This window comes from Eubalaena glacialis, chromosome 15 (assembly GCF_028564815.1).
Source record: "Eubalaena glacialis isolate mEubGla1 chromosome 15, mEubGla1.1.hap2.+ XY, whole genome shotgun sequence".
Classification (NCBI taxonomy): domain Eukaryota; kingdom Metazoa; phylum Chordata; class Mammalia; order Artiodactyla; family Balaenidae; genus Eubalaena; species Eubalaena glacialis.
In genome coordinates this window covers 34,712,301-34,738,857 of record NC_083730.1, presented here as the reverse complement: position 1 = coordinate 34,738,857, position 26,557 = coordinate 34,712,301, and the positions used below count along the sequence as shown (strand labels likewise).

General features: G+C 36.3%; 1 protein-coding gene and 1 non-coding gene across 2 annotated transcripts in view; both read right to left on the bottom strand.

The window, feature by feature from the left end:
• The window catches only part of RIT2 (Ras like without CAAX 2), a 567,177-nt gene that overhangs the window by 376,240 nt on the left and 164,380 nt on the right, over window positions 1-26,557 (bottom strand).
• On the bottom strand, window positions 3,091-3,195 carry LOC133076057 (U6 spliceosomal RNA). Its single transcript, XR_009697472.1, has one exon. It is a non-coding gene; the product is annotated as a U6 spliceosomal RNA (small nuclear RNA).

The window sequence follows — 26,557 nt, the reverse complement described above, 5'->3', positions numbered from 1 at the left end:
TATATATGTGTGTGTGTATGTACACATACACACGTACATATATATATGTAGGATATATATATCGTATATCCTACATGTAATATATAAAGCAGCAGTTGCACTCTTGGCCATTTATTGCAGAGAAATGAAGACTTATGTTCACACAAAAACACACTAAAAATGTTTCCAAATTGTTTATAGTAGCTTTATTCATAATAGCTAAAAACAGGAAACATCCCAAATATCCTTCAATGGTTGTGCAACCTGTGGTACAACCATATCATGGAATACCACTCAACAATAAAAAAAAAAAAAAGGAGTGTTGAAACATGCAACAGCCTGGATGAATCTCCATAGAATTATGCTAACTCAGAACAGGTAATCACAAAAGGTTACATAATATATGATTCCATTTATACAATATTCTTCAAATGACAAAATTACAGATATGATTAATAGCTTAATAGTCGCCAAGTATTATAGAAGAAGTGGCCTATGGCTTTAAAAGGCAACATGCCCCCAACCCCACCCCAATAAAGATGTTAAAAAAAAAAGAAGAGTGGCTCACTTTTATCCACGGCATAACTCAAATACTTTCCCAGAATGCCACTCATCTGCTAAAGAACTACTTCATATCTTTACTTAGTTAAGAATTTTTCAAGTACCTCACAGGATAGACTGCTAAACTGTTTACACCTTTGTGGAAAATTTATATAACATTTTCCTTTCACAGTTGGTATCTCAAAATATATTCTTCCCTATGTCATCCATACTAGATGTAATTAAGGAATTACTCTTATCTTGATTTATGTATATTAAATTTTAATGATATGTTTAAATCTCCTGCGAATAAAATGTGTTCTCTCAAAGTTCTCCAAAAATAAATAAATAAATAATAAGGCAACATGAAGTATCCTTATGGCAATGGAAATATTTTGTATCTTGACTGTATCAATATCAATATCCTGGTTGTGATATTGTACCGTAGTTTGCAAGATGCTATCACTGGAGAAACTGGGTAAAGGAACATGGGATCTCTCTGTATTATTTCTTAAAATTCCATTGAATTTACAACTGTCTCAAAAAAAATCATAAAAATTATTCACTTATGTTTAAAATTATTAAAAAATCTCAAAAAAAATCTTAGCAAACTAGGCATAGAAAACAGCTTGCTTTATTTAATATCAGGTATCTTAACAAAGCAAACATTATGTTTAATAGAGAAATACTAAAACCACTCTCTCTCAGATTGGGATACAAGATAAAAATACTCATTATAAATACCTTTATTCACTTTATACTGGTAATTCTAACCTGTTCAGCTGGGCAAAAATATGACTGATGTTAAAAAAAAAGTTTTAAAAAAGAGGAAAATGTCACTATTCATGGAAAATATATTTTGAGTATGTAGAAAATTTCAAAGAAATTTCAAATAAATAAAATTTCTATTTATTCTATAGATAAATCAGTAGATTGAATAAATGAATTTAGTAAGTTTTCTTGCAACAATGTCAATATAGAAAATAATCAATTTTAGTTTTATATATGAGCAACAAAAGATAAGAAATTAAATTATTTAATGGTGTCAATTACCATAACATCACATATATCAAATCTCAAAAAATGAATCTTGCAGAAGTTTTGCAAGAGTCCTACTTAGGAAGCTGGAAAACATTTTGAGAAAAATTAAAGATGATATAAACAAGTAGAAGTGAATGCCACACTTACAGATTGAAAGAGTCAATATTTTAATGGTGTCAAATTCCCCAAATTGATTTATAAAAACAAACCAAACAGATTTGTAGGGAGGGTGGAGATTCATCAACTAATTCTAAATTAATATGAAAATGAAAAAGGCCAAAAATAGTTACAACAATCTCAAAACAGAATAATTTCTATGATATATTGAGATTTACTATTAATCCACAGCAATTAGGACAATATGATATTGGCAGATGGATTGAAAAATAAACTGACAGAATAGAGAACACATACACTAATGAACACCTTTTTTAGATAATAGAATTGGCATTTTAGAGCAGTAGTAAAAAGAAAATATTTTCAATAAATAGTACTGTGAATCAGATATAAATATTGAAACCAATGGACTGGACTTCTACCTTACAATATAAAAAAATATAAATTCTAGTTGGGTTTTAAATATAAATATGCAAAGCAAAACAACAAAGTTTCTCAGAGATTTCATAGGAGAATACCTCCAGGGCTTATACTGGTAAGATTTCTTAAAAACTAATATAAACACACTAACTGTAAAGTGAAAGATTGACAAATTGAAATACATTTATTAAAATTGATACTACATTAAAACAAAAAAATTGTTTCATGAAATACACTACTAAGAGAAGAGAAATCAAGCCATAGTGTGGAATAAAGTATATGTAGCAGAAAAGAAAAAAAATAACTCATATCTATAATATGTAAAGAATTCCTGCAAATCAATCAGAAAGAGGCAGACTTCTCCAATGAAAAGTGAGCAAGAGACTGAGGGTTTCTTTAAGTAATAACATTTATTATTATAATTTATTGAGCATTGAAACTGTACTGGCATGGCAAAAATACATATTTTTACATTAATTATGTCACAATTCTCATAATAAGCCTATGAAAAATTTATTCTCACTTCCATTTACAGTTGAGAAATTAAAGATCAGAAAAGTTATATCATTTGCCCAACTTCACACAACTTGTGAAAAGCATGCTACTGTAGAAAAGCTTTCATTTACTTATTACCCATTTATAAAATCTTTATTTAGTTTCTAATATGTATTTAAAATACTACTAGGTACTAGGGGTATAAAGTTTAGTAAGATGTGGCCCTTGTTCTTAAATGACTGTACAAAGGAGGTATAACAAAGTTTAGTTGTAGTTGGAGGTTGAAGAATACGTAACAAACCTTCAGCTACCTTAAGAGTCATCTCACTGAGAGAACTGGAGAAGGGTAAGGAAGGAAAGAAATCCCAGGTGGAGGCAGCAGTATCAGAAAAAGTATGATGTAGTTTCCCTTCTCTTCCCTTTCCTTCCCTTCTCTTTCTTTCCTTGGGGTTAGGAGGCAGTGATAGTGGCAACAGGATTTGAGGAGGTAAAGTGATAAAAAATGTGCAGTGTTTTACAAATATGCATAACATCTTATACAGGGGCCATGCTAATCTTCTCTGTATTGTTCAGTTTTAGTATGTGTGTTGATGAAGTGAGCACAAGAGATTGAGTTTGTATGAAGAGGTCATTCAAATGGCTGATAAATAAATTTAAACCTGCACAACCTTATTAATAATCAGTAAAAGCAAATTAAAACTATAGTATAATGCAAATGCTTTCCTAACAAATTGGCAAATTTAAAAGACTGACAACATCAAATAGTGGTGAACTTTTGGAGTATGGAGAACTTTTATATACTACAGGTGGAGTGTAAAATGGTGCAACAAGTTTAGAAAACTAGTTTGGGGCTGTCTACTAAAGCTGATCATACATGTAACCTATGTGTTGAATTGAATTATTGGTCCTAGTTTTTCTCTGTACTAATATTGTATATCTACACTCTTGCCATGGCTTTATACAGGGTGGAGTATATGTCCCCATTCTACGACTTTAAGCTTGACCATGTGACTTACTTAGGGCAATTGAATGCTAATGAATATGACATGAACAGGGGCATGGAATATTCATGGGTAGTGGGGCTTGTGCTCTTTTGGTTCTTCCATCTCCATGATAAGAATATTTCCTGAGACGCCCATTGCTTTCAGAAGCAAGATAAATACCAGTCTGAAGGGAAGACATTCCAAATAATCTACAGGTGTGTGAGGGACAAATAAGTGTTATTATTTTTACCAAATTTTTGGCAGTTTGTTATAAGCAATTTTACTCATCAGAAATATATGCACATTTGTGACCACCTAGAGGGGTGGGATAGGGAGAGTGGGAGGGAGACACAAGAGGGAGGGGATATGGGGTTATAGGTATACGTATAGCTGATTCACTTTGTTATACAGAAGCAACTAACACAACAATGTAAAACAATTATATTCCAATAAAGATGTTAAAAAAAAAAGAAATATATGCACATGTACAGTTACACATGTGCAGGAAAGGCAGAAATGAAAATATTTATGTCAGCATTATTCATACTGTCCCTAAACTAGAAACAACCCAGAGTTCATCAGTATGAGCTACAAATGATACAAATAAACTCGAGTACATTTATACAGTGCATTAATTTTGCTATGAAATGTAGAAAACTGTAGCACTCTACAGCATAGTTGAATTTTAGCAATATAATTTTGAGTAAAAGAAGCTAGATATAAAAGAACAGACATTGTATATTTCCATTTAAATAAAATTCAAAAATAAACATCCAAACTAAGCTATATTTATTGGAAAATGCTTTCTTAACCTTGCAAGAGATTATCTGAATATTTACTTTGTGATAAATTATTGTTTTGTATACTTTTCTGTATCTATGTTGTACTTTACTAAAAAAAATATTAAAAAGGAAATGTTTTAAATTACTCAAATGAAAAAAAAAAAGGAGAAAATACCCAGTTCCGGGTCTCTATTTGTTCATATTTTTCTTGTAACAATATTTTCATAAAGTTAAACTATGACTTAATTTTTTCAAATGATCTTCTCTTTCTTCCTCTAGTCTAGATCAATTTTATTTCACATAATGACAATTTCTAAATAGTCTTTGTATTGTATAAATCTTTACAATGTTGATGAGTGTGGGTTATGGAGATGGAAAACAGAATAATATCAAAATACCTTTTCTCATTGGCCTGGCATGGTGCTCCAAATTCCACCCCTTCTGTTTCATTCTCCCTAGTTAAGATAAGCCATTTAATTTCCAGGAACTCTCTATTAAAATGCAATAAAACTACACGAGAGGTAAAATATTAAGTTAAGCTATTATCAAGCACAAACACCTTACTCTGCAATTACTTTTGCACAAAATTAGCTGTCATGAGAGAAAGCAGAAAGCAGGGCCTGAGGGGATGATCAGCAGGGATGATAACATAATGGAAGGGGAGGGAAAACACTGCTGACAGCTATGGGTACAGAGACTGGGAGAGTACAGAGTGAACAAGAGTTCCAGGAGGCATGAGGGCACCCAAGTTCCAGAAAGGACCCCAGGTTTTAGCCGCAGCCTGACGAAAAACAATGTATGCATAGGAAGAAAGAGTTCATTCTTCCTCCTTCTCAAAACTGATAACAAAATGAAGTTGTTCTGTGCCCCAAGTTTGCTGAGTATGGCATTTTAATAACTGAACATTATGTGTATACCAAAGATGAATTTGACTTAAAGAAACATGTTATTCAGAATACCAGGCTTTCCTTTTGTGAAGTCAGATAATCCCGAATATGTCAGCTCTCTAGGAATAAGGGCTGCAGGAATGAAACTTCCTCTACAGATGGAGGAAGAAGCGGAGGTATTTTTAGAGCAATGGGCTAAAGTAGTGCTTCATAAACTTTTCTGTACATACAAATCGCCTGGAGATCTTGTTAAAGTGCACAATCTGTGTCAGTAGGTCTCAGCCTGGAATTCTGATTCTGTATTTCTATTAGATACCAGGTCATGCCCATGCTACGGATCCAGGGCTGATAGCAGTACTGTCCAACAGAAATATATGAGCTGTATTTATTCTAAGGAATAGGATCACACAATTATGGAGACTGAGAAATTCCAAGATACGCAGTTGGCAAGCTGGAGATCCAGGATAGTTGATGGTGTAATTTACAGTCCAAGGGCAGGAGAAGACCAACATCCCAGATCAATCAGTCAAGCAGGCAAAGTTTTCTCTTACCTAGCTTTTATATTCTACTCAGTCTCTCAATTGAGTGGATTAGGACTACCCACATTAACAAGGGCAGTCTGCTTTACTCACTCTACTGATTGAAGTGTTAATCTCATCCAGAAACACCTTCACAGATATACCCAGAATAAAGTTCGACCAAATATCTGGGCACCCCATAGCCCAATCAAGCTGTCACACAAAATTAACCATCACACTTCCCTATGAAGCTTTCCTGTATTTGTTCACTGAGAAACTTTATGCCTTCTCCTATATGTCTATAACACTGCACATAGCTCTATTAAAGCATTTTAGCCATTCCATTCTAATTATTTTTCTTAGTCTCAGTTATTTGAAAGTATGCAGCATGCCTTATTCATCTTTGTATATGCATTTTCTAGCATTCTGACAGTCACGTAAGTGGTCAATAAATTCAGTTTACCTTTTGCACTCTGCTCGATTCTTTCAGATGTGCTAGCTCATTTCAGTTACATAACACACTGCATATATATCAATATGGACAATTTAAATATGAAAAAAATAAATAGGTATTAAACTTTACAAAACTCACAAACCTGTAGGAGGTGATTGGGAGAATAATCTAGGTCTGGTAATCACCAAAAGCCATTCTTATTTTGCTAACTGGTTGTTTTTTTAAAGACTAATCAAATAAGTAAAGAGGTTTACCTTGAAGATTAGGTGCTGTTTCTTTACTGATTTGAGTGAATACATAACTGCAAAATCTGGTCCAAATTTAAATTAGTACTCAGATATAAATAATAGACAGCTTAATCTTCCATGAAACCACATTTAGTGAAAGACAGGGAAAAGTAACATAGTGGACAATTGTTAAGTTTGTGACGACGTGTATTTATTAAGTCCTACTTTCCATGATTGAGGTAGAAGCAACGACTCACTTTCCCGACCTCCTTTGCAACACGGTTACAAGCATGTGACCTAGGCTATGCCAAGCAGGTCTATCCAATCAAATCCTTGATTCAAATGTGAACATTATGAGGATGTATGTGCCATGGTATTTGAATTTCTAGTTGGATGATAAAGCATGGCAAACACCACTCCCGTGAATGGTGGCAGCAATAGCAGCTTCATTGCTTGATTGGCACAACCACAGTATAACTTAGACCTGGCTCAGGATCTCAGGATGCATATCCTCAGAATTCACTTCTCCATGTCCATGAGAATTTATGTGAGAAGTATTTTTCCCAGACCTAGCACTGATTCTACCCCCTTCTGCTTATAGGCTTTTACACCATGGGTGATTTAGTTTTCTTTTCTCTCTTTCACAGCAACAGTTTTAATTTATAGTCTAAGTGTCACCTTTGAACATCTGGTTTCCATTAACCTTTCCACCATTCACTGAGAACAGCCTGGTGTTTCAGAGCTAGGCATTAGAGCAGAAGACAAGGGCACACAGCTGCTGATTGATTTTTCTAGCACATAATTTATACTTCAGTTTTTCTCTCCCTTCTAGGCACCAAAAGTAGAAAATTATCTGCTAAGTCTGGAGGCTGTGGTGACTGGCATCTGCACACACACACACACACACTTGGTTAGGTGCTATTGGCAGGTACTTACAGATGTGTATCTTTTATCCTATCTCTTGTCCTCCCTTTCCTATTACATTCAATGTTATGGCTGAATTTTGGAAAAAAGGAATGTTTGAGAAGCCAAAACAAATGAACAAACAAAAAAACCTGGCCTGAAGTTATTAGCTGTCTAAAATTTCACTTTGATCCACATTTTTATGCCAGGCAGACAGAGCTAGTGATGTTAACTTTGTATCCCATATGTATCATCATGGATTTCATTTACTCATTCAAAAATATTCTGAGCAACTTCTACATACAGTTGACCCTTGAACAACATGGATTTGAACAGCAAGGGTCTACTTACATGCAGATTTCTTTCAATGAATCCATAATACAGCATTACACCATCTGAGGTTGGTTGAATCCATAGATACAGAACCGAGGATACATACGGGAGGACCAGCTCTAAAGTTATACAGGGATTTTTGATTGCATGGAGGCGTGGTCAGCACAATTGTCAACTGTATTTTGTTCTGGGGAACAATGTGAACAAAACAGACATCACCATTGCCCTCACATATTTTTAACCTGAAGATAGAGAACCTAAAATAATAAAAAGTGATAAATACTGAAGTACAGTTTTATTAAGTCAAGGTGTTCCCACCAAACTCTTGTAAAATAACCTGTGATTTCAAGAGACATTCAACTAATGAGGATGAGAAGACCCTATCAACATTTCTGATTTTAAAAGGCCTGAAGCTTATTGATATAGAATTCCTTTTCACACTTCCCTCTACTGTGGGAATAGAGAAGGATGTGGGGAGAGGGAAAGTAATGAATTTCTGTACACGTGTGCATTTCCTATCCTCTCATAACTGAAGGAAGTATTGGGATATTCATGGGGCAGAACATGGTGTTTCCACTGTAGATGGAACCAAGCAGTACAACTTGGCAAATTAAGGAGAAGTTTCAAAACCAGAGATAGCCCAGAAAATTATAAAGTAATTTAAGAGTAGAAATTTAATGAAAAACAGTACTTTGCCCATGGGAACATTGAAGATTATACCAGGAGACTTAAGTGTTTTAATTCCTTTTCTTTCAAACTTCAGAGAAGTTAAGATTTTCAAAAGATACATAAGAGTCCATCCTTACATTTAGGTCTTTAATCCATTTTGAGTTTATTTTTGTGCATGGTATTAGGGAGTGTTCTAATTTCATTCTTTCATGTGTAACTGTCCAGTTTTCCCAGCACCACTTATTGAAGAAGCTGTCTTTTCTCCATTGTATATTTTTGCTTCCTTTGCCATAGTCCCAAAACTATAAAACTCTTAGAGGAAAGCATAGGCAGAACACTCTTTGACATAAATCACAGCAAGATCTTTTTTGACCCACCTCCTAGAATAAGTAAAATAAAAACAAAAATAAACAAACAGGACCTAATTAAACTTAAAAGCTTTTGCACAGCAAAGGAAACCATAAACAAGACAAAAAACAACCCTTGGAATGGGAGAAAATATTTGCAAATGAAGCAATGACAAAGGATTAATCTCTAAAATATATAAGTAGCTCAGTATCAAAAAACAATACAAAAAACAAACAAACAAAAACAGCCCAATCAAAAATAGGCAGAAGGCTTAAATAGACATTTCTCCAAAGAAGACATACAGATGGCCAACAAACACATGAAAAGATGCTCAACATCAGTAATTATTAGAGAAATGCAAATCAAAATTACAATGAGGTAACACCTCACATTGGTCAGAACGATCATTATCAAAAAAATCTACAAACAATAAATGCTGGAGAGGGTGTGGAGAAAAGGGAACCTTCAGGCACTGTTGGTAGGAATGTAAATTGGTACAGGCACTATGGAAAACAGTATGGAGGTTCCTTAAAAAACTAAAACTAGAGCTACCATATGACTCAGCAATCCCATTACTGGGCATAACCCCAGAGAAAATCATAAGTCAAAATGACACATGCCTCCCAATGTTCATAGCTGCACTATTTACAATAGCGAGACCATGGAAGCAGCCTAAGTGTCCACTGACAGATGAAGTGATAAAGATATGGTATATATGTACAATGGAATGTTACTCAGCCATAAAAATGTATGAAATTGGGTCATTTGTAGAGATGTGGATGGACCTAGAGACTGTCATACAGAGTGAAGTAAGTCAGACAGAGAAAAACAAATATCCTACATTAGGGCATATATGTGGAATCTGGAAAAATAGTATAGATGATCCTATTTGCAAAGCAGAAATAGAGACACAGATGTAGAGAACAAATGTATGGATACCAAGGAGGGGAAGGGGGAGTGGGAGGAATTGGGAGATTGGGTTTGACATATATACACTATGGATACTATGTATCAAATAGATAACTAATGAAAACATACTGTATAGCACAGGGAACTCTACTTAATGCACTGTGGTTATCTAAATGGGAAGGAAATTCAAAAAATAGGGGATATATGTATATGTATAACAGATTAGTTTTGCTCTACAGTCAAAACTAACTCAATATATTGTATATTGTAAGGCAATATATGCCAATAAAAATTAATTTTAAAAAAAATTGAAAAGAAAATATACCCAGAAAAAAAGGTGATAAAAAGAGTCTGTAATGCTGATGAATGGCCAAACCATCAGAATTCCCTGACTTCTTATTCTCTTTTAGGAGAATTGTATTGAGAATCAAAATATAAAACTAACATTTGTAAAGAGACTAAAATCCCAAGATATGTGATTAGATTTTAAAGGAGTATGTAGCTACTGCAATGGAGTGTAAATCTGGTTTTTTAGAGTAATGACATTTTAGGCTTCTACAAAATAAACGAATGGAATTTTGAACCACCACTGAGCAGGGAAATGGGCATCAGATAGGTGTTTAACTTACAATCTCTGTTGATAAAATGGAGAAGTATAAACTAGAACCAAAGATGATTAGAAAGAAGAGTAAATATTTGAATTACTTTATCCACAATAATAAAAGTTAGAGTGTTTCAGTATGTAGGAAGTTTTCTAGTAGTTTGCTATATATCCTGTCATTTGCCACAATGTGTTTTCCATTTCTATTAATGATTTTCAAGAAGGTACAGAATAATACATGTTCATGAGGGAAGATTGTTAAAGATAGTGAATAATTTAAATATTACTGGTGTGCTAAAGATTCTTCACAGTGTTGAAAAATGGACGGTTTATAATAGGACAACACACATTGGAGATTGATGTGAATTTCTGAGAGTGCTTTTTTCCCCACTCCTTAAAACCTATGGACAGGAATAGGAGACTTGAACTCAAAATATTAGTTATAATAAAATATCTGAACATTTTTCTACTGATAAGAATCCCAATATGAGTCAACAAAGTAAGGTATATCCAAAAGCCAGGTAAAGTCTATTGGGCTATAGCAGATAGAGATTGGGAAGGTAAGAATATTTGCATTTACTTAGAACAAGGAGTTAAGAACCCACCATATTCTTTTTTTTTTTTTTAACATCTTTATTGGAGTATAATTGCTTTACAATGGTGTGTTAGTTTCTGCTTTATAAGAAAGTGAATCAGTTACACATATACATATATCCCCATATATCTTCCCTCTTGCATCTCCCTCCCTCCCTATCCCACCCCTCTAGGTGGTCACAAAGCACCAAGCTGATCTCCCTGTGCTATGCGGCTGCTTCCAACTAGCTATCTATTTTACGTTTGGTAGTGTATATATGTCCATGCCACTCTCTCACTTTGTCCCAGCTTACCCTTCCCCCATCCCCGTATCCTCAAGTCTATTTTCTAGTAGGTCTGCATCTTTATTCCCGTCTTGCCACTAGGTTCTTCATGACCTTTTTTTTTTTTTTGGATTCCATATATATATATGTGTTGGCATAGGGAACTTGTTTTTCTCTTTCTGACTTACTTCACTCTGTATGGTAGTCTCTATGTTCATCCACCTCACTACAAATAACTCAGTTTCATTCGTTTTTATGGCTGAGGAATATTCAATTGTATATATGTGCCACATCTTCTTTATCTATTCATCTGTTGATGGACACTTAGGTTGCTGCCATGTCCTGGTTATTGTAAATAGAGCTGCAATGAACATGGTGGTACATGACTTTTTTTGAATTATGGTTGTCTCAGGGTATATGCCCAGTAGTGGGATTGCTGGGTCATATGGTAGTTCTATTTTTAGTTTTTTAAGAAACCTCTATATTGTCCTCCATAGTGGCTGTATCAATTTACATTCCCACCAACTGTGCAAGAGGGTTCCCTTTACTCCACACCCTCTCCATCATGTATTGTTTGTAGATTTTTTGATGAAGACCATTCTGACTGGTGTAAGATGATATCTCATTGTAGTTTTGATTTACATTTCTCTAATGATTAATGATGTTGAGCATTCTTTCATGTGTTTGTTTGAAATCTGTATATCTTCTTTGGAGAAAAGTCTATTTAGGTCTTCTGCCCATTTTTGGATTGGGTTGTTTGTTTTTTTGATATTGAGCTGCATGAGCTGCTTGTAAATCTTGGAGATTAATCCTTTGTCAGTTGCTTCATTTGCAAATATTTTCTCCCATTCTGAGGGTTCTCTTTTCATCTTGTTTATGGTTTCCTTTGCTGTGCAAAAGCTATTAAGTTTCATTAGGTCCCATTTGTTTATTTTTGTTTTTATTTCCATTTCTCTAGGAGATGGATGAAAAAGGATCTTGCTGTGATTTATGTCATAGAGTATTCTGCCTATGTTTTCCTCTAAGAGTTTGATGATGTCTGGCCTTACATTTTGGTCTTTAATCCATTTTGAGTTTAGTTTTGTGTGTGCTGTTAGGGAGTGTTCTAATTCCATTCTTTTACATGTAGCTGTCCAGTTCTCCCAGCAACACTAATTGAAGAGGCTGTCTTTTCTCCACTGTATATCCTTGCCTCCTTTATCAAAGATAAGGGGACCATATGTGCATGGGTTTATCTCTGGGCTTTCTATCCTGTTTCATTGATCTATATTTCTGTTTCTTTGTCAGTACCATACTGTCTTGATTACTGTAGCTTTGTAGTAATCTGAAGACAGGGAGCCTGATTCCTCCAGCTCCGTTTTTCTTTTGCAAGATTGCTTTGGCTATTTGGGGTCTTTTGTGTTTCAATACAAATTGTGAAATATTTTATTCTAGTTCTGTGAAAAATGCCAGTGGTAGTTTGATATGGATTGCATTGAATCTGTAGCCTGCTTTGGATGGTACAGTCATTTTCAAAATGTTGATTCTTCCAATCCAAGAACATGGTATATCTCTCCATCTATTTGTATCATCTTTAAATTCTTTCATCAGTTTCTTATAATTTTCTGCATACCGGTCTTTTGTCTTCTTGGGTAGGTTTATTCCTACATATTATATTCTTTTTGTTGCAATGGTAAATGGGAGCGTTTTCTTAATTTCACTTTCAGATTTTTCATCATTAGTGTATAGGAATGCAAGAGATTTCTGTGCATTAATTTTGTATCCTGCTACTTTACTAAATTCATTGATTAGCTCTAGTAGTTTTCTGGTAGCCTCTTTAGGATTCTCTATGTATAGTATTATGTCATCTGCAAACAGTGACAGCTTTATTTCTTTTCTGATTTGGACTCTTTTTATTTCTTTTTCTTCTCTGATTGCTGTAGCTAACACTTCCAAAACTATGTTGAATAATAGTGGTGAGAGTGGGCAACCTTGTCTTGTTCCTGATCTTAGTGGAAATGGTTTCATTTTTTCACCATTGAGGACGATGTTGGCTGTGGGTTTGTCATATATGGCATTTATTATGTTGAGGAAAGTTCCCTCTATGCCTACTTTCTGGGGGGGGTTTATCATAAATGGGTGTTGAATTTTGTTGAAGGCTTTCTCTGCATCTATTGATATGATCATATGGTTTTTCTCCTCCAATTTTTTAATATGGTGTATCACGTTGATTGATTTGCATATATTGAAGAATCTTTGCATTCCTGAGAAAAACCTCACTTGATCATAGTGTATGATCCTTTTAATGTGCTGTTGGATTCTGTTTTCTTTGTGACATCTGTATCTGGTTTTGGTATCAGAGTGATGGTGGCCTCGTAGAATGAGTTTGGGAGTGTTCCTCCCTCTGCAATATTTTGGAAGAGTTTGAGAGGGATAGGTGTTAGCTCTTCTCTAAATGTTTGATAGAATTCGCCCGTGAAGCCATCTGGTCCTGGGCTTTTGTGTGTTGGAACATTTTAAATCACAGTTTCAATTTCAGTGCTCATGATTTGCCTGTTCATATTTTCTATTTCTTCCTGGTTCAGTCTCGGAAGGTTGTGAATTTCTAAGAATTTGTCCATTTCTTCCACGTTGTCCATTTTATTGGCATAGAGTTGCTTGCAGTAATCTCTCATGATCCTTTGTATTTCTGCAGTGTCAGTTGTTACTTCTCCTTTTTCATTTCTAATTCTGTTGATTTGAGTCTTTTCCCTTTTTTTCTTGATAAGTCTGGCTACTGGTGTATCAATTTTCTTTATCTTCTCGAAGAACCAGCTTTTAGTTTGATTGATCTTTGCTATTGTTTCCTTCATTTCTTTTTCACTTGTTTCTGATATGATCTTTATGATTTCGTTCCTTCTGCTAACGTTGGGGTTTTTATTGTTCTTCTTTCTGTAATTGCTTTAGGTGTAAGTTTCATTGTTTATTTGAGATGATTCTTGTTTCTTAAGGTAGGAATGTATTGCTATAAACTTTCGTTTTAGAACTGCTTTTGCTGCATCCCATAGGTTTTGGGTCACTGTGTTTTTATTGCCATTTGTTTCTAGGTATTTTTTGATTTCCTTTTTGATTTCTTCAGTGATCTCTTGGTTATTAAGTAGTGTGTTGTTTAGCCTCCATGTGTTTGTAATTCTTACAGATATTTTTCCTGTAATTGATATGTAGTCTCATAGTATTGTGGTTGGAAACGATACTAGATACAATTTCAATTTTCTTAAATTTACCAAGGCTCGATTTGTGACCCAAGATATGATCTATCCTGGAGAATGTTCCAGGAGCACTTGAGAATAATATCTATTCTGTGTTTTTGTATGGAATGTCCTGTAAATATCAATTAAGTCCATCTTCTGTAATGTATCATTTAAAGCTTATTTTCCTTATTTATTTTCATTTTGGATGATCTGTCCATTGGTGAATCTGGGATGTTAAAGTCCCCTACTATGATTGTGTTACTGTTGATTTCCCCTTTGATGGCTGTTAGTATTTGCCTTATGTATTGAAGTGTTCCGATGTTGGGTGCATAAATATTTACAATTGTTATATCTTCTTCTTGGATTGATCCCTTTATCTTTATGTAGTGTCCTTCTTTGTCTCTTATAATAGTCTTTGTTTTAAAGTCTGTTTTGTCTGATATGAGAATTGCTACTCCAGCTTTCTTTTGCTTTCCATTTTCATGAAATATCTTTTTCCATCCCTCACTTTTATTCTGTTTGTGTCCCTAGGTCTGAAGTGGGTCTCTTGTAGACAGCATATATAAGGGTCTTGTTTTTGTATCCATTCAGCCAATCTATGTCTTTTGGTTGGAGCATTTAATACATTTACATTTAAGGTAATTATCAATATGTATGTCCCTATTTCCATTTTCTTAATTGTTTTGGGTTTATTATTGTAGGTCTTTTCCTTCTCTTATATTTCCTGCCTAGTGAAGTTCCTTTAGCGTTTGTTGTAAAGCTGGTTTCGTGGTGCTAAATTCTCTTAGCTTTTGGTTGTCTGTAAAGATTTTAATTTCTCCCTCAAATCTGAATGAGATCCTTGCTGGGTAGCGTAATCTTGGTTGTAGGTTTTTCTCCTTCATCACTTTAAATATGTCCTGCCACTCCCTTCTGGCTTGCAGAGTTTCTGCTGAAAGATCAGCTGTTAACCATATGGGGATTCCCTTGTGTGTTATATGTTGTTTTTCCCTTGCTGCTTTTAATGTTTGTTCTTTGTATTTAATTTTTGATAGTTTGATTAAGATGTGTCTTGGCGTGTTTCTCCTTGGATTTATCCTGCATGGGACTCTCTGTGCTTCCTGGACCTGATTAACTATTTCCTTTCCCATATTAGGGAATTTTTCAACTGCAATTTCTTCAAATATTTTCTCAATCCTTTTCTTTCTCTCTTCTTCTTCTGGGACCCCTATAATTCGAATGTTGGTGCGTTTAATGTTGTCCCAGATGTCTCTGAGACTGTCCTCAATTCTTGTTATTCTTTTCTCTTTATTCTGCTCTGCAGTAATTATTTCCACTATTTTATCTTTCAGGTCACTTATCCGTTCTTCTGCCTCAGTTATTCTGCCATTGGTGCCTTCTAGAGAATTTTTAATTTCATTTATTGTGTGGTTCATTATTGTTTGTTTGCTCTTTAGTTCTTCTAGGCCCTTGTTAAACGTTTCTTGTATTTTCTCCATTCTATTTGCAAAACTTTGGATCATCTTTACTATCATTGCTCTGAATTCTTTTTCAGGTAGACTGCCTATTTCCTCTTCATTTGTTAGGTCTGGTGGGTTTTTACCTTGCTCCTTCATCTCTGTGTGTTTCTGTCTTCTCATTTTGCTTAACTTACTGTGTTTGGGGTGTCCATTTCGCAGGCTGCAGGTTCATAGTTTCTGTTGTTTTTGTTGTCTGTCCCCAGTGGCTAAGGTTGGTTCAGTGGGTTGTGTAGGCTTCCTGGTGGAGGGGACTAGTGCCTGTGTTCTGGTGGATGAGGCTGGATGTTGTCTTTCTTGTGCGCAGGTCCACGTCTGGTGAGGTGGTTTGGGGTGTCTGTGGCCTTATTATGATTTTAGGCAGCCTCTCTGCTAATGGTTGGGGTTGTGTTCCTGTCTTGTTTGTTGTTTGGCATAGAGTGTCCAGCACTGTAGCTTGCTGGTCGTTGAGTGGAGTTGGGTCTTGGCATTGAGATGGAGATCACTGGGAGATTTTTGCCGTTTGACATTATATGGAGCTGGGAGGTGTCTTGTGGACCAGTGTCCTGAACTTGGCTATCCCACCTTAGTGGCAAGCCGGGACGCCTGGCTGGAGCACCAAGAGCCTGTCCTCCATACAGCTCAAAATAAAGGGGAGAAAAGAAAGAAAGAAGATAAAATAAAATAAAATAAAGTAAAATAAAATAAAGTTATTGAAATAAAAAATAAAAAATAATTATTAAGAAAAAAAATTTTTTAAGTAATAAAAAAAAAAAGGACAGACAGAACCCTAGGACAAATGGTAGAAGCAAAGCTATACAGACAAAATCACACACAGAAGCATACATATACACACTCACAAAAAGAGAAAAAGGGAAAAAATATATATATCATTGCTCCCAAAGTCCACCTACTCATTTTGGGATGATTCATTGTCTATTCAGGTATTCCACAGATGCAGGGTACATCAAGTTGATTGTGGAGTTTTAATCCGCTGCTCCTGAGGCTGCTTGGAGAAATTTCCCTTTCTCTTCTTTGTTCGCACAGCTCCCAGGGTTCAGTTTTGGATTTGGACCCGTCTCTGTGTTTAGGTCGCCTGAGGGTGTCTGTTCTTCACTCAGACAGGACGGCGTTAAAGGAGAAGCTGATTTTGGGGCTCTGCATCTCTCAGGCCGGGGGCAGGGTACGGTACAGATGTGGGGCGAGTCTGCAGTGACAGAGGCCAGCATGACATTGCACCAGCCTGAGGCATGCCATGTGTTCTCCCGGAGAAGTTGTCCCTGGAACCCCGGAGCTTGGCAGTGGCGGGCTGCACAGACTCCCGGGAGGAGAGGTGTGAAGAGTGACCTGTGCTTGCACACAGGCTTCTTGGTGGCTGCAGCTGCAACCTTAGCATCTCATGCCTGTCTCTGGGGTTCGCGCTGATAGCCATGGCTAGCGCCCATCCCTGGAGCTCCTTTAAGTGGTGCTCTTAATCCCCTCTCCTCACGCACCAGGAAACAAATAGGCAAGAAAAAGTCTCTTGTCTCCTCGGCAGCTCCAGACTTTTTCCCGGACTCCCTCCCAGCTAGCTGTGGCGCACTAGTCCCCTTCAGGCTATGTTCACGAAGCCAACCCCAGTCCTCTCCCTGGGATCTGACCTCCGAAGCCAGAGCCTCAGCTCCCCACCCCCACCCGTCCCGGCACGTGAGCAGACAAGCCTCTAGGGCTGGTGAGTGCTGGTCGGCACAGATTCTCTGTGCGGGAATCTCTCCGCTTTGCCCTCCACACCCCTGTTGCTGTGCTCTCCTCCGTGGATCTGAAGCTTCCCCCCTCTGCCACCCACAGTCGCTGCCCACGAAGGGCGTTCCTAGTGTGTGGAAACCTTTCCTCCTTCACAGCTCCCTCCCACTGGTGCAGGTCCCATCCCTATTCTTTTGTCTCTGTTTTTTCTTTTTCCTTTTCCCCTACCCATGTACGTGGGGAGTTTCTTTCCTTTTTGGAGGTCTGAGGTCTTCTGCCAGCATTCAGTAGGTGTTCTGTAGGGGTTGTTCCACATGTAGATGTATTTCTGATGTATTTGTGGGGAGAAAGGTGATCTCCATGTCTTACTCTTCCGCCATCTAAGAATTACATATTTTTAGTGTGGCTGTAAGGGAGTGCGAGGAAGACAAATAACTAAATTGTTTGATTAAAGGAGAATAAAAAATATTTTAGCTCAAATATAAGAAAAAAAATAGTACAGGCAAGAAAAGGGCACTGCCAAAAGATAGGATGGATTTTCCTGAAAGAAAATGGGTGCAGGGAAATATAGGTCGTAGTTAGAGGAAATCTTGTAAAGAGAGTTCAAACATAAAACAGGGTGTTAGACTGGATATTTTAAAACATTTCTTACATCTTTTAAAGGAGGAATTACAGAGACAGAAGTGAGATAGTTGATTGTAAGGAGACTTGAGGATAGAAATGGAGTAAGAAATAGTACTTATACCATAAAGTTATTTGGGATTTTATGTGGAGACTTAAAAGTTTAATTTCACTTCTTTTAAACTTTATATTTTTTGTTTTCTCTTTATATTACATCCTCACTGTACTTATTTTTTTTCAACTTTTATCAATTTGCCATTTATCATTTTTTTTTTTTTTTAGAAAGATATTCGCCATGTATTTCTTCTTTAGGTCTTTTTTAAAATTTTATTTTTATATTTATTTTTGGCTGTGTTGGGTCTTTGTTTCTGTGTGAGGGCTTTCTCTAGTTGTGGCAAGCGGGCACCACTCTTCATCGCGGTGCATGAGCCTCTCACTATCGCGGCCTCTCTTGTTGCGGAGCACAGGCTCCAGACGTGCAGGCTCAGTAGTTGTGGCTCACGGGCCCAGTTGCTCCGCGGCATGTGGGATCTTCCCAGACCAGGGCTCGAACCCGTGTCCCCTGCATTGTCAGGCAGATTCTCAACCACTGCACCACCAGGGAAGCCCTGCCATTTATCATTTAACATAGGATTGATGAATTTAAAAATTTCTGTTTTATGTCTGGCAAAATTAAGAGAATTAAGAAGCCACCTCCTCCTACTGCTGCTGTGTGTGTGTGTGTACATGTGTGTGCAATAAGACTGAAATTTCAGAATTTCAGGAACAATTTAAAAGACATTATTCCATATCAAAGGTTAGTTTTTAAAATACCTAGATATTATTGTCACAATATCACTTTCTGCCTGATGGTGGGCGTCTTCAAGAGGCAGAAAGTAGAAGAAATTGGCTTCACCTTCCAGCTGAGCCCTTGCATGGACTCATGCATCACTGAGCCAGTGTGGGAGGGAGTATTCTGAGTCATTTTATTTCTTTACTTCCAGTATAAATTATGATTCATTATAATGTTTCTGATAGGCAGAACAATGCTCTCCCAAGATATATGTCTCTTAACCCCAGAACCTATAAATATACTATATTACATGGCAAAGGGAAATTAAGGTTGCAGATGGATTTAACCTTCCTTGCTAATCACTTGACCTCAGAATAAAGACAGTATCTCAGATTATCCAGGCGGGCCAAGGTAATCACAAAGGTCTTTAAAGTGGAAAAAGAGGCCAAGGAGAGTCAGAGAAATAATGTGACTAAAGAAGCAGGGCCAGAGAGATACTATGCTGCTAGGTATGAAGATAGAGGAGGAGAGCCACAAGCCAATGAATGTAGGCATCCTTAAGAAACTTAATAAAACAAGGAAACAGATTCTTTCCTAAAGCCTCCAGAAAGGAATGCAGACCTGCTGACACCTTGATCTTAACCCAGTGAATTCTGGGTCAGGACTCTGACGTCCAGAAATGTAACTTAGTATTGTTTTACATTTCATATACATTTTAAACCACTATATTTATGTAATTTGTTATGGCACCAATAGAAAACTAGTACAACATCCAATCATAACTCTCTTTTCCTTCTTTGGGATACAAATTTACATACTTAAATGCACAAATGATACGATTTCACTTTGAGACAGTTATATATATATATTTTAACATCTTTACTGAAGTATAATTGCTTTAAAATTGTGGGTTAGTTTCTGCTGTATAACAAAGCGAATCAGCTATACATATACATATATTCCCATTTCTCTTCCCTCTTGTGTCTCCCTCCCATGCTCCCTATCCCACCTCTCTAGGTGGACACAAAGCAGCAAGCTTATCTCCCTGTGCCATGCATCTGCTTCTCACTAGCTATCTATTTTACATTTGGTAGTGTATATATGTCCATGTCACTCTCTCACTTCATCCCAGCTTACCATTCACTCTCCCCATGTCCTCAAGTCCATTCTCTACATCTGCGTCTTTATTCCTGTCCAGCCCCTAGGTTCTTCAAAACCATTTTTTTTTGATTCCATATATATGTGTTAACATATGGTATTTGTTTTTCTCTTTCTGAATTACTTCACTCTGTAGGACAGTCTCTAGGTCTATCCACCCCATTGCAAATAACTCAATTTTGTTTCTTTATATTGCTGAATAATATTCCATTGTATATATGTGCCACATCTTCTTTATCCATTCATCTGTCAGTGGACACTTAGGTTGCTTCCATCACCTGACTATTGTAAATAGTGCTGCAATGAATATTGTGGTATGTGGATATTTTTGAATTATTGTTTTCTCAGGGTATATGCCCAGTAGTGGGATTGTTACTGGGTCCCACTACTGGGCATATAGTGTGTCATATGGTAGTTCTATTTTTAGTTTTTTAAGGAACCTCCATACTGTTCTCCATAGTGGCTGTAACAATTTACATTCCCACCAGCAGTGCAATAGGGTTCCGTTTTCTCCACACCCTCTCCAGCATTTATTGTTTGTAGATTTTTTAATGTTGGCCATCTGACCGGTGTGAGGTGATACCTCATTGTAGTTTTGATTTGCATTTCTCTAATGATTAGTGATGTTGAGCATCCTTTCATGTGTTTGTTGGCAATCTGTATATCTTCTTTGGAGAAATGTCCATTTAGGTCTTCTGCCCATTTTTTGATTGGGTTGCTTGTTCTTTTGATATTGAGCTGCATGAGCTGCTTGTATATTTTGGAGACTAATCCTTTGTCAGTTGCTTCATTTGTAAATATTTTCTCGCATTCTGAGGGTTGTCTTTTCGTCTTGTTTATGGTTTCTTTTGCTGTGCAAAAGCTTTTAAGTTTCATTAAGTCCCATTTGTTTATTTTTGTTTTTATTTCCATTTCTCTAGGAGGTGGGTCAAAAAGATCTTGCTGTGATTTATGTCATAGAGTGTTCTGCTTATCTTTTCCTCTAAGAGTTTTAGAGTGTCTGGCCTTACATTTTGGTCTTTAATCCATTTTGAGTTTATTTTTATATATGGTGTTATGGAGTGTTCTAATTTCATTCTTTTATGTGTAGCTGTCCAGTTTTCCCAGCACCACTAATTGAAGAGGCTGTCTTTTCTCCATTGTATATTCTTACATTCTTTGTCATAGATTAATTGACCTGAGATGCATGCGTTTATTTCTGGGCTTTCTATCCTGTTCCATTGATCTATATTTTTCTTTTGGTTCTAGTTCCATGAAAAATGACATTGATAGTTTGATAAGGATTGCATTGAATCTGTATATTGCTTTGGGTAGTATAGTCAGTTTCACAATGTTGATTCTTCCAATCCAAGAACATGGTATATCTCTCTATCTGTTTGTATCATCTTTAATTTCTCTCATCAGTTTCTTATAGTTTTCTGCATACAGGTTTTTTGTCTCCTTAGGTAAGTTTATTCCTAGGTATTTTTTTCTTTTTGTTACAATGGTAAATGGGAGTGTTCCCTTAATTTCTCTTTCAGATTTTTCATCATTAGTGTATAGGAATGCCAGAGATTTCTGTGCATTAATTTTGTATCCTGCTACTTTACCAAATTCATTGATTAGCTCCAGTAGTTTTCTGGTAGCATCTTTAGGATTCTCTATGTATAGTATCATTTCATCTGCAAACAGTGACAATTTTACTTCTTTTCTGATTTGGATTACTTTTATTTATTTTTCATTTCTGATTGTTGTGGCTTAAACTTCCAAAACTATGTTGAATAATAGTGGTGAGAGTGGGCAACCTTGTCTTGTTCCTGATCTTAGTGGAAATGTTTTTAATTTTTCACCATTGAGAATGATGTTGGCTGTGAGTTTGTCATATATGGCCTTTGTTATGTTGAGGTAAGTTCTCTCGATGCCTCAAACTTTCTGCAGAGTTTTTATCAAAAATGGGTTTTGAATTCTGTCAAAAGTTTTTTCTTCATCTATTGAGATGATCATATGGTTTTATCCTTCAATATGTTAACATGGTGTATCACATTGATTGATTTGCATATATTGAAGAAACCTTGCATTCCTGGGATAAACCCCACTTGATCATGGTGTATGATCCTTTTAATGTGCTGCTGGATTCTGTTTGCTAGGATTTTGTTGAGGATTTTTGCATCTATGTCCATCAGTGTCTTGGCCTGTAGTTTTCTTTTTTTTGTGGCATCTTTCTCTGGTTTTGGTATCAGGGTGATGCTGGCCTCATAGAATGAGTTTGGGAGTGTTCTTCCCTCTGCTATATTTTGGAAGACTTTGAGAAGGTTAGGTGTTAGTTTTTCTCTAAATGTTTGATAGAATTCACCTGTGAAGGTATCTGGTCTTGACATTTGTTCCTTGGAAGATTTTTAATCACAGTTTCAATTTCAATTCTTGTGGTTGGTCTGTTTATATTTTCTATTTCTTCCTGGTTCTATCTCAGAAGGTTGAGCTTTTTAAAGAATTTGTCCATTTCTTCCAGGTTTTCCATTTTTTTGGCATATAGTTGTTTGTAGTAATCTCTCATGATTCTTTGTATTTCTGCAGTGTTAGTGTTACTTCTTTTTCATTTCTAATTTTGTTGATTTGAGTCTTCTCCCGTTTTTTCTTGATGAGTCTGGCTAATGGTTTATCAATTATGTTTATCTTCTCAAGAACCAGCTTTTAGTTTTATTGATCTTTGCTATTGTTTCTGTCATTTCTTTTTCATTTATTTCTGATCTGATCTTTATGATTTCTTTCCTTCTGCTAACTTTGGGTTATTTTTGTTCTTCTTTCTCTAATTGCTTTAGGTGTAAGGTTAGATTGTTTATTTGATGTATTTCTTGTTTCTTGGGGTAGGATTGTATTGCTATAAACTTCCCTCTTAGAACTGCTTTTGCTGCATCCCATAGGTTTTTTGCCATTGTGTTTTCATTGTCATTTGTTTCTAGGTATTTTTTGATTTTCTCTTTGATTTCTTCAGTGATCTCTTGGTTATTAAGTAGTGTATTCTTTAACCTCCATGTGTTTGTATATTTTACAGATTTTTTCCTGTTATTGATATCTAGTCTAATAGCATTGTGGTCAGAAAAGATACTTGATATGATTTCAATTTTCTATAATTTACCACAGCTTGAGTTGTTACCCATGATATGATCTATCCTGGAGAATGTTCCATGAGCACTTGAGAAGAAAGTGTATTCTGTTGTTTTTGGATGGAATGTCCTATAAATATCAGTTAAGCCTATCTTGTTTAATGTATCATTTAAAGCTTGTGTTTCCTTATTTATTTTCATGTTGGATGATCGGTCCATTGGTCAAAGTGGGGTATTAGAATCCTCCATTATAATTTTTTTACTGTCGATTTCCCATTTTATGGTTGTTAGTATTTGCCTTATGTATTGAGGTGCTCCTATGTTGGGTGCATAAATATTTACAATTGTTATATCTTCTTCTTGGATTGATCCCTTGATCATTATGTAGTGTCCTTTTTGGCTGTTGTAATAGTCTTTATTTAAAGTCTATTTTTTCTGATATGAGAATTACTACTCCAGCTTTCTTTTGATTTCCATTTGCATGGAATATCTTTTTCCATCTCCTCACTTTCAGTGTGTATGTGTTCCTAGATCTGAAGTGGGTCTCATGTAGACAGCACATATATGGGTCTTGTTTTTGTATCCTTTCCGCCAGTCTCTGTCTTTTGCTGGAGCATTTAATCAATTTATATCTAAGGTAATTATCGATATGTATGGTCTTATTACTATTTTCTTAATTATTTTGGGTTTGTTATAATAGGTCCTTTCCTTCTCTTGTGTTTCCTGCCTAGAGAAGTTCCTTTAGCTGGTTTGGTGGTGCTGAATTCTCTTACTTTTCTTGTCTCTAAAGGTTTTAATATCTGCATTGAATCTGAATGAGATCCTTGTTGTGTAGAGTAATCTTTGTTGTAGGTTTTTCCCTTTCATCACTTTAAATATGTCCTGCCACTCTCTTCTGCCTTGCAGAGTTTCTACTGAAAGTTCAGCTGTTAACCTTATGGGGATTCCCTTGTATGCTATATGTTGCTTTTCCCTTGCTCCTTTTAATATTCGTTCTTTGTATTTAATTTTTGATAGTTTGATTAATATGTCTTGGCATGTTTCTCTTTGGATTTATCCTGTATGAGACTCTCTGCACTTCCTGGACTTGACTATTTCCTTTACCATATTAGGGAAGTTTTCAACTATAATCTCTTCAAATATTTTCTCAGTCCCTTTCTTTTTCTCTTCTTCTTCTGGGATTCCTATAATTCGAACGTTTAAGCATTTAATGTTGTCCCAGTGGTCTCTGAGACTCTCCTCAATTCTTTTCATTCTTTTTCTTTAATCTGCTCTGCAGTATTTATTTCCACTATTTTGTCTTCCAGGTCACTTGTCCGTTCTTCTGCCTCAGTTATTCTGCTATTGATTCCTTCTAGAGATTTTTAAATTTCATTTAATGTGTTGTTCATCATTGTTTTTTTGCTCCTTAGTTCTTCTAGGTCCTTGTTAAACGTTTCTTGTATTTTCTCCATTCTATTTCCAATATTTTGAGTGTTTATTTAATGTGTTGTTCATCATTGTTTGTTTGCTCTTTAGTTCTTCTAGGTCCTTCTTAAACGTTTCTTTTATTTTCTCCATTCTATTTCCAAGATTTTGGGTCATCTTTACTATCCTTAGTCTGAATTCTTTTTCAGGTAGACTGCCTATTTCCTCTTTATTTGTTTGGTTTGGTGGGTTTTTACCTTACTCCTTCATCTCCTGCATATTTCTCTGTCTTCTTATTTTTCTTAACTTACTGTGTTTTGGGTCTCCTTTTCACAGCTTGCAGGTTCGTAGTTCCCATTGTTTTTGGTGTCTGCCCCCAGTGGGTAAGCTTGGTTCAGTGGTTGTGTAGGCTTCCTGGTGGAGGGGACTCATGCCTGTTTTCTGGTGAATGAGGCTGCATCTTGTTTTCCTGGTGGGCAGTATCGTGTCCGGTGATGTGTTTTGGGTGTCTGTGAACTTATTATGATTTTAGGCAGCCTCTCTGCTAATGGATGGGGCTGTGTTCCTGTCTTGCTAGTTGTTTGGCATAGGGTGTCCAGCACTGTAGCTTGCTGGTCGTTGAGTGGAGCTGGGTCTTAGGGTTGAGGTAGAGATCTCTGGAGAGCTCTCACCAATTGATATTATTTGGGCCAGGAGTTTTCTGGTGGTCCAAGGTCCTGAACTCGGCTCTCCTACCTCAGAGGCTCAGGCCTGACCCCCGGCCAAAGCACCAAGACCCTCTCAGCCACACGGCAGTGAATGTGGCAGTCTCCAGTATGAAGTCAGATTATGAGGTTATACAATAGCTCTTCAGCTAGAACAGACTGGCTTGGTAGAAATTTGTCTACAAGGCTGTCTCCAGCAGCTGGTGGCTAAAAGATTAGGGCTCCACATATGCTGCCAGAATCTTAAACGTTTATATAGGGCTCTTCACTCATTCAACCACAGATTCGGTACAGATGGTCTCAAGAACACCTTACTCTCTCAAGGTGTGTGCTTGAAACAGCTCCTAAGCCTGAGGGTCTACAACCTGCAGGAAGCCGAGACTGCACAGGGTTGCCTGCAATCTGTGATTCTTGTCACAAACCCTGCTGCTGCCGTCATGGAATCTGGCTTCCCCCACTGCTCTGCAATGTGTTTTCATTGAAGCTTTCCCTCTGTGATGATGAGATTCATGCTACCTGAGTTGCCCAAAGCCATAGAATACTTAAATGTTGTGGCTGGGATACAAACGCAGCAAATCTGGCTCCAAGGTCTATGTTACCTCATCCAATGAGAGTGAGGAAGCCACTCACCTAAATGCCTCACCCCCGTGAGTCACTTCCTCAAACCCACACCACTGCAAAAAGAGTCTCCCGCTCCAGCCAGTATGGTCATTTTAACAATATAATTCTTCCAATCCATGAGGATTGTATCTTTCCATTGTCATCTTCAATTTCTTTCATCAATGTCTTATAGTTTTCTGAGTACAGTAAATCTTGGTTAACTTTATTCCTAGGTATTTTAATATTTTTGATGCAATCATAATTTGAATTTTTTCCCTAATTTATCTTTCTGATATTTTGTTGTTAGTGTACAGAAGTGCAACAGAATTCTGTATATTAATTTTGTATCCAGCAATGTGACTGAAATCATTTTTCAGTCCTAACAGGTTTTTTTTGGTGGCATCTTTAGGAATTTCTATATATAGAAGCATGCCATTTCCTTTCCAAATTAGATTCATTTTATTTCTTTTTCTTGCATGATTGCTATGACCAAGGGTACAAATATCATGTTGAAAAAAAGTGACAAGTTTGAACATCCTGGTCTTGTTCCTGATCTTAGAGGAAAAGCTTTCAAATTTTCACCAGTATGATGTTAACAAAGGTCTGTCATGTGTAGACTTTATTATGTTGAGATATGTTACCTCTGTACACATATTGTTGACAGTTTTTATAGTAAATGATGTTGAATTTTGTCAAAACCTTTTTCTGCAGCCATTGAGATGATCATATGATTTTTAATCTTC